We start from the raw sequence: 9,516 nt of genomic DNA on the forward strand, positions 1-9,516 counted from the left end.
CCATGGCTCAGGCTGATGCAGAGTCTGCAGTGCTCCAGGAGGAGAACTGGGCTGCTTCTCACATCCAGACAAGTGGGCCAAGGAAAGGCTGGACAAGCACCAGTTTCCCCATTCGCCAGGCAACCAGGGCTCAACCAAGGAAGTACAGGGCCAAAAACTTTCCTGTGGTCCATCAGAGAGCTGTCCTCCACCCAGAGCTGATGCATGGAGGTCCAAAAAGAGAAAGAAGCCCATGCCAATGGCCCTTCTGCTGTCCCTAACCTGGCATGGAGGTTGGCTGCCCCCAGCTGCAATGAAGCCTCTTCTGTGTCTGAAGGAAGACGTAGGCACACAACTGAAGGAGGTTCCAGGTGCAAAGATGAAGGTGGAGGATGATATCAAGGTCTTGGAGGGTAGAAGAGAAGGTGTGGAGGCCTGCACCACCACTCTGCCTGTCCATTCTTGCTTCCTAGCTGGGATCCACAGTTTCATTACAGATTCACTGACCCCACCCATGGACCAACTCACAACCCTGTTATTCCTGCAAACAAGCAGTGGGAATTTCATGATGCCATGCCCCTTAACCTGCCTGTCCATTTACCTCCCCCCTGCCAAATAATGAAAGGGAAATACCTAGTTCCCTTCCTCTGCCTCATCCTACTAACCCTTTTTCTCCATTGAGGCCCAGTCCCAAGGTGGGAGTTACCCTTACTTGGTTTCACCATCTTGTTCTCCTTACAAGAGATGTGGCACCTCCCACTCTTTTCCTTCCCACACCTCATACCCAGGTGCCTTTTCTCTCCAAGACTACCCCCTGCAGAATGGAATCTCCAACCTCCATGTGTATAGATTCTCCTCCTCCTAACCCTCCTCCTTTGCTTCTCCTCTTGGTCCTCCTCCTCCTCATTCCATTCCAAACCCCACTCTGGTCCCTTCTAACCGCAACCCCAATAGCTATGGCCAGAACTTAACTGTTACACGTGTCTCTCCCACCAAAACAGCCAAGTCCTCTGCTCACCTGACTCGGCATCACACTCTGCAGCCTGAGGACATGGCCATGGACACTACTCCCTCTTCTATGGCAGTGATATTTCCATCTCCAATGATATTTCCAATCCAGGCCCCCAGGTCTAGGGTGCTAGGTAGCACAGGCAGCCAGCAAATGGATCATTCTCCAGTGGTTCCCCAACACCTCAACTCTCCTGTTCCACCTCCAATTTGAACAATTCCTGTGTCCCACCAACCACTCCTCAGTGTGCCATTCTGGGAAGCAATGGAGAACCTCTTTTTGCAATGCCCTCCTGCTCATTATGATCCCAGCTATGAACCAGCACTGGCCTCCCTCCTGGCAAGGAGAGCCTCTGCACCATCACATTCAAAGCTTGCAGCTGATGAGCCCATGGATACCACCTCTCCTTCCAAGGCTGTCATCTTCCAGTCTCCTCCTGCCTCCCAGAACAACTTTGGACCATAATATGGGGTGCTTACTAGTTCTGAGAACCTCCATCAGATGGGCAGCATTGCCTCGAATCCCATCTCCACAAATTGGGGTACACATCAGGTGCAGGGACCGAGTGCCAGTCTCCAGCATCCATGAGGTTCTGGAGCACGGATCATCTTTGTCAGGATGAGCAGCATAAGTCATGTACCTCAGGATTTCTGCAAAGAGTTGGTCCACCATGATCTTACTCTTAGAAGAAGTCTGTATAAAGAGGTAGCCGCACTCTTCAGCAAGACATCTGCCTTCATTGGAGGACACTTCTCCCTCACTCTCCATGTCCATTTTGTTCCCAACCAAGATGACTGGCACTTTCTCATAATGCTTCACTTAGATGATCTGGTCCCGAATGGACTTGATGTCTTGGAACCCTGCTGGTTGACCATGCTGTCCAGGAGGACAAAGCCCTGTCTGTAGTTGATATACAGGTCCCCCAGGGATGTGAACTGCTGGGTGCTAGTGGTGTCCAGGATCTGCAGCACCGATGGTGAAGAATTCACCCCATCTTCTGTGGTAGAAGTCTTCAATGTTGGGGTCCTATTTCTGGATAAAAGTGTTGATCCTCACAAACTGCTCAGTCAGAGAAGATTTGCTGACCACATAGGAGCTGAGCACCACCACTTTGTACTAGTGCAAATTTTCTCCATGGCTGCTGTCTCTGCTGCAGCCAGCCACATAGACCTCCCGCCAGCCACAGTGCACTCCAGACCATGCTGTGTGGCTGACCCCACCACCTTCTGTAGGCTCCCTCTTCTCATAGTGTTGAGAGACAACAGGGCTCTGGAGGTGGGCAGCAGCTGAGAGAGCAGCTGCCCTGCTCCTGGGCTGAGTCAGGCAGGATGCAATCTCCCCCAGGCGCCTGCAAAGACTCTCGTCATTATTTTTAGTTGTTCTGGAAATCACACTAATTGTGCAAATTATTTCACAATATAAAGAGAGTTAATATTTTCCCAGTACAAGTGCCCAAGGAAACCTGAAAGTTCCTCTTAACTCTAACCTAGGGCCTTGTCCTTTATTTTCTCATTCACTTTAAAAATTCATAAATGAAATCTTTTTTTTTTTCCTGCACCTCCGTTATGCGAAGTTTCAGGGTGGCTTTGCCAGCCTCAAAATGTCTTACTAAAAGCCCTGGGGGACATCCCTTGGAAGTGTAGGCATGGATGAAAGAAATCAGCAGCCCTGAGTCCCAGTGCCTATGGGTCCATGAGAGACTAACTTCAGTGGCCCCAGTTAGTGAACAGATGGCTATGGCCTGATCACAGAGAGAAATACTTGCCAATTCGGGAAGAGCTCAATGTGCTGGACCCACCTCTGTCCCTACGTCCTCTGGTGCTTCTGCACTGGCTCCCATCTGTGCGTGGGAACACTCCTGCTTGGTTTCAGTGCAGAAGAGCACAGACTGGGCTCTGGCCTAGTCCCCTATAGTATAGTAATAGTCTTGATTTATTCCCTTTCCTTGTCTCATTTACTTGTCCACTCTAATTTTTATATCAACAAAAACAAAATGTAGAAGCTTTACTAAGCCATATAGATCCTTCCCACCTCTATTATTTATAATATAGTTGTCCTATGGTATCACATAAACATAAATGGACCCCAAATTCTGAAACCAAGGTGTAATTTTAGCATTTTATCTCACATGAGATTAGAGAATCAAAGAAAATATGGCTATCACCTTTCCCCAGAAAATTACTATTTTATTTGCTCTCCTTTTATTCCTGAAGACAAATTTCCTATTTGAATATAGCCCGATAATTTTCATTCACCTCCTTCTGTGTCATCTCTGTGGGATTTGGAGTGCACTATTGGAAGCTGTGTATCAATTATGGGTTTGTTTGAGCCAACATAAAGCAGTTACTTTTCTGGGAACTCCTGGGTGAAATTCCTCAGTTCGAGAAAGACCAGATCATGCTGGAGCCCCCTGCCTTAGCTACAACCCCAGGTTCTTGCTGCTCTAGTATTCCTTAGAAAAAATTGTCCTTAAAACCAGGAAAGGGAATAGACATGTGTTGGCTAAGACTGTTAAATAGTAGCAATGGAGTCTGTTATGCTAATAGTATAAGTGTTAAGACTGTCCTTTGTTTTCATGATTATGCATATTTAGAGCACTGAATATTACTTGTCCTATTACAGGAAAATTTAGCACATGTAAAAGAAGCCAACTTCCCCATTTCAAATTGTCTAAATATCGGAGTTGTATACTTTAGTCATTTGTATATCTCTTCATACTGTAGTGGTTTCTCCTTTTGTATTGACTGATACAGTAACCTGATTAAAAGGATATTTTGTACTTGTCGTCATACCTTGAGTTTTAAAAAAACTGCTTAAGAAAAAAATAATACAATGTGATGTTTTGATATACATATATCTTGTACAATAATTACTGTAATGAAGCTAATTAACTTATCCACCCACTCACCACTACATTCTAAGTATGAAACAGAGTTTTAATGACTATAGGGACTTGGCTATAGGTTAGGGCTCCAGAATTTACTCATTCTGCATCAATGAAACTTTGTACTCTTTGGGCAACAGGTCCTGTTTTTCCAAACCCCAAGCTCCTGGCAACCACCTGCTTTCTGCTTCTAGAGAACAACTAGTTTTGATTTTATACTTCATTGAGGTCATATAGCATGACCTTCTACATTTGCTTATTTCACTTAGAATAATGTCTCCTGAGCTCATTGGGGTTTCAAATGACATGATTTCCTGCATTTTGAAGGCTGAATATTATTCTGGGTGTCAAATGGTGACATGTTTTTGCATGTGGCCATAATCTTGAAATACAAGAAAAATAATGAGTTTTTTAAATCAGAAGTTATTTCTGAAAGAATATTACTTTTTAATTTTCTTTTTAAGTATCAGGGATTGTACTCACTCACCACTGAGCCATATCCCCGGCCCTTTTTGTCTATTTTTATTTTGAGACAGGTTCTCACTAAGTGGTTTAGGGCCTTGCTAAATTGCTGAGGCTGGCTTTGAACTTGCAATCTTCCTGTTTCAACCTCCAAGGGGGCATATGCCTCCATGCCTGGATGAAATAACACTCTTAAGTATCACAGGGATAAGTATTTGAGGACAATCTTTGGGGAGGTTGTGATTTACCTGAGGCATTGGGGTGAGCCTGCTGTTGATAGAGTTGCAGGTGGACATGAGCCTGAACCTGCAAGTCTGGGAATCAAAATTTTTCACAGAAGTAACAGCCACACACTAAGAATAAACTCACACCGCTAAAACCAAATCACATTTTAAATAGATACATCTAGAAATGAAAATATTTGTTATAAAACTCTAGAATCAAGTGACCAAAATATGAACATTAAAACAAGTAACTTTGTGACTGACATATATTAGAACAAACTAAATCAATCATTTTATGGAGTACTGATAATAAAGTAAAATCAATGATTCAGAGACCATGTAGATTTTGATATGTCTTTGGAAAGCTAAGTAATATAAATGGTTCTGGAAAAGAATTCTCAGATAAAGGGAATGACAACACATTATGGACAGTGGCTGGAGTTGTCCCATTCTAAGAGAGTCTCATATGTAGAAACTCTAATCAGGTGCAGGACCACCATACAGAATGACAGATGTAATGCAGGTAATGACAAGAGACTCATACTGAATGAGTCAAGAACTATAGGAAGGAAGGAAGTTGCTATTTTAGCAAACATTACAGAGAAACCTTGGAGTGAAGCTCTGTTAGGATGCAAGAGCTTCACTGAACTCTGATGCTCATAAAAAAATAAAAAAGAAAACATTTTATTTGAAAACCAGGCACAGATGATTCCAGTTGCAATGGAGGTGTGGAGGGGAAACAGGAAGAAGCACAGAGTGACAGCAGCTCAGAACTCAGCAGCCCTCAGTGCTGGTGACACCTAGTGAGTGTGCAAGGCAGTTTTCAAAAACTAGGTCAAAGGCACTAAGGAAAATATTAGAGAATGCAGGGGAATGAAAGGGACTGAGAAATGCGTGGTCAGGAACTCAGGAGAGAAATAGCAAACAGAAAAATCACTTCAGCAATGAAGAGTAAACCCCGGAAACCCAGGGAAGGACTGTTGCTTATACAAGTGAAAGTGAAAGAGGGGAACAGTTTCACACACCATTAAGCGGGGGATGGAAAAAGACTTGAGAGATGTCACAAAATCAAGGTTAGCTGAAGAAGAGCTGATATTTGTATAAAAGTAAAAGCACAGCAAAGTCACAAAGCAAATATTAAAATGAGCATTCATTTCTTTGAAATAAAATTATAAACCTCTGGAATGAGTTCTTTAAGAAAATATTGAGCCCTGACTTAGAATTTCTGTCTCATAGGAAGGGATATTCTTGTGAAATATTAATAAAAGAAAAATTATCTGGGTACCTGGATTAGGAGAGCAAATGCCATGCAAGAGAATAAAATGTCTCTCCTCAGCATTTTAGAGACAAACATTGTGGTGGAGACAAACAGAGCATCATGTGTGTCAGGACCCTCAAGGACAGAAATGGTGAGCCAGGAATTGACACCAGTCAGGCTGGCTGTTACACTAGAGGACCAGGACCCAGGTCAACGTGGAAGACCTCAGGTTCTGAGATTTCTTTCAGAAAAAGAAATGGACTGCAGACAGTAAAGTTCCTAGGGAGTCACTGGCATGAGGAAAGATGGTCTGCCCTAAATGGTAAGTTACTATGATCATTTAAAAGAAAAGTATAGGCCTAGGAGAAAATGAGTGTCATGCTGGTGGGCACCAGGGTGACTGCTTCTCAATCTGGTAAGATCTCCCTCTGCTTATGTTTTTCTATGATGTGTTTTAAACACAACTGGTAACAGACTATCATTCACTTTAAAAACATCCAATATTAACTCATCTCTGTGCTTTTTTTTTTCTTCTTTGTATTGGGGACCAAACCCAAGGGTGTTAACACACTGAGCCATATCTCCAGCGTGTCATATTTTTTAAGGGTAAGGTCTCTCTGAGTTCCTTAGGGTCTCCTTAAGTTGCCGAGGCTCTCTGTGAACCCACATCCTCCTGCCTAAGCCTTCTGAGCTGCTAGGATTACAGGCGTGTGGGACCACATCTGGCTATCTTTGTGCTTTTTCAATTAAAAAAACAATGCTGTGGGATAACATAAATTTAATCATGCCAATGTATTCTAGCATTGGAGGGCTACAGAGATCACTGCTTTTTATTGTTTGTTTTTTAAAGTAAAGAACCCTTGGGCAATTTAGTAATGAACTACATTTCCAGTCCTTTTTATTTTATGACAGGGTTTCATTTGTTTGCTGAGTGTCTTGGTAGTTGCCCAGGCTGGCATCAAACTGGTGACTCTCATGACTCAGCTTCCAAATCATTGGGATTATAGGTATGTACCTCTGGGACCCACAAGACTCTGCTCTGAATATGCATTAAACGGACTTACATTGATATTATTTGATAATATGCCTAAAAGGGAACATAATTACAATGCTGTTCATTTAATGCTTCCATGCGAGTACCGCATTGAACTGATTTTAGGTGTTGGTTTTTGTTGAATGTGATATTATTTGCAAAAAGAGATATTTTGTATATCTATACGTGCCAAGTCCTTCAATACTATGAGAAATGGTGCCAGAAGGTGACCCAGATCTTAGAGGACTTCACAGTGGATGGCTGTCTCTAGGACTTGGATGTGTCCCAGTTGGTCATTGAAGTTATAGAGCCCCTGCTTGAGGCCAGGACTGCTTGACCACAGGGCTGCAAATCTGGGTGGACAGTGAGTTACTGCTTTCATGAGAAGCTACGAAGACTCTTCCATGTTTTTCCCAGTCCTTCAGCACCTAGTAATTCACTTCCCATGACCCTGATGAGTTGGGGATGGAAGAGGCAGAGTGGAAGCCTGTCCATGCAGAGTAAGAGGTTGAAGCTATATGGTGGCATCTACACAAAAGACACAGTGAGCAGTCCACTCTGAGTCACACACTTTGGTGCTAATAGCTACTATAAAAAGTAACAGAGGCTGCAAGTGCTAATGGAGGCTTAGCCTGGCAGCAGGAGGAGCACCTATGGAGTGTCGAGCTATTACCTGGGAGTGTGTTCTTGTGGCCTCCTTCACTGAAGTGCATGGATTTGTACCATCTTCTTGTTTCCACTTGTGTGCTCATATAATAGCAGCCTCTGCAGAGCTGCCCTCAGTTTCTGGTTTCCTCCTATGCCAGGGACAAAGCGAGGCAGGCACTGGAGAATGTGGGCACCTATTTGTCTTACACTGAACCGCTCCCCTACACTCACATTTTCCCCCTTCCTCTTAGGATGAGAGGCATTGTGCTCACATAGTCAGATAGTGAGTTGACAAACATAGTCAAAAACCTGCCTGCTGGTCCCCATTTTGCACTGTCATGCTTGTCTTCATAGGCTTGCTGGGCTCACCTCTCTGGGCTATCATGTATGGGAGGGGTGTTCCTCAAAGAAAGGAGTGGGGACATCAGAAGTACTTCCACTCTGGGTGGGGACATATGGAGTACTTGTGGCCTAGCACACCTCCTCAGTGCCTATGACTGCAGTGGTCAAGAAGACTCTTCTGGTGCAGGGACTGACTCGTGGTCAACTAGAAGCAGCAGTTGGCAGTGTGGTGGGCCTTCTTGCCATAGACATCTTAGATTCAAGTCTCAAAATTGTGAGTGATGCAGGAGTGGCAGCAGCTGCTGCAATCTAGCCATGCCAGGTCTCCACAGGGTTGACAACAGCTACTTTGTCTACATGGATGTGCAACAGTATGGCTGGTAACAGCATGTGGGCCACTGTAGGTGACAGTGAAACAGTCAGGTGCATGTTATGGCAGGGACCAACACAGATCCCCTTCCATTTCTTCTCAATATTTACAGAGGTACAGTGGCTCATTCCCTGTATTTCAGGTACTCTGGCCCCTCCCCTCATCCTTAGCCTGCCTTCTCCCTTTTGTGCTCCCTGAGGGCAGCATATAGGTCACTGAAGTACTGGCCCAGCAGAGATGATAGCTGGGTGATGGTGTCCATGATGCAGCATGCAGCAGGGACACCAGAGCACCACCTAGTGTATGGCCCCATGGACCATGTCCCTGTAGTGGTCCACAGTGGAAAAAGCCAAGGAGTGCCAAAGTCAGAAGTGTGTGTCTTTTCCAGTTTACCTTAGTTGCCAACACATGGAGGCTGGACTCTCTTTGCTTTTGTATATGGAGTTACCCAGGAATCCAGTAAAAAGCAAAACCAAATCAACAGTTACAAAATGAAACATTTTTAACCCCAAACTTTCCATTAGTCTGACCTCCTATGGGTCCACTCCAGGGACCATTCTCATTGCTCTCACCCTGAGTTCATGGAGTCTTTGCATCACAGGACAAATTATATTTGAATGGGACACTATGAGTTTTCAATATAAGGTGTCCCCTAGAAGCTCCTGTGTGAGACACTGCAAGAAAGTTTTTGAGGTGAAATCATAATTTCAGGAGCCTTGAATGAACAGTTTCTTAATGCATTCATATGATTAAACGGGAGCTAAGTTAGGCAGGTAGTGGTTGACTAGAAGTAGTTCCATGAGAACGTGGCTTTGTGGTTTATATTTTGTGCCTGGTGAGTTGCTCTCTCTCTGCTTCCCAGTGGCCATGTTCTGAGTTGTTTCTTCACCAGACTCTTCTTACATCTGAGTTATGAACACAGCTGACTATGGAGTACCTGTGAAATAATAAGAAACTTTTCCTCTAATTATTCTTGCCATCATAGCTGACTAGAAAAGAAACAGATGCCAAAAGGTGAGTTGCTTGCAGTGACTCGTCAGACTCTGTGGTTCAGGAACTTGTGGAGACTTTTGGTATTTGGGATAGAAGTTTTGAATAGTTTAGAGATATAAGTTGGAAAAGCTTTGAACATTGTAAGAATAGCTTATCATGTGATTCTGGTCGAAGCTCTGAAGATCAAAATGCTGATAGGACAGTTGATAGAAAAGACTGTGCTCATGAAGTTGCACAGGAGGAGGATTCTAATGGAAGAGGAACTAGAAGACATTTATGTTACATTCTGGCAAAAATATTGTCCACATTATGCA

At 43.9% G+C, this 9,516-nt stretch overlaps 1 pseudogene; it reads right to left on the reverse strand.

Annotated features, from left to right (window-relative positions):
- Positions 1-1,354: 1,354 nt before the first annotated feature.
- On the reverse strand, positions 1,355-7,760 carry LOC120884182 (ras-related protein Rap-2a pseudogene; annotated as a pseudogene).
- Positions 7,761-9,516: the final 1,756 nt, after the last annotated feature.

Source organism: Ictidomys tridecemlineatus, chromosome 14 (genome assembly GCF_052094955.1).
Source record: "Ictidomys tridecemlineatus isolate mIctTri1 chromosome 14, mIctTri1.hap1, whole genome shotgun sequence".
Classification (NCBI taxonomy): Eukaryota; Metazoa; Chordata; class Mammalia; order Rodentia; family Sciuridae; genus Ictidomys; species Ictidomys tridecemlineatus.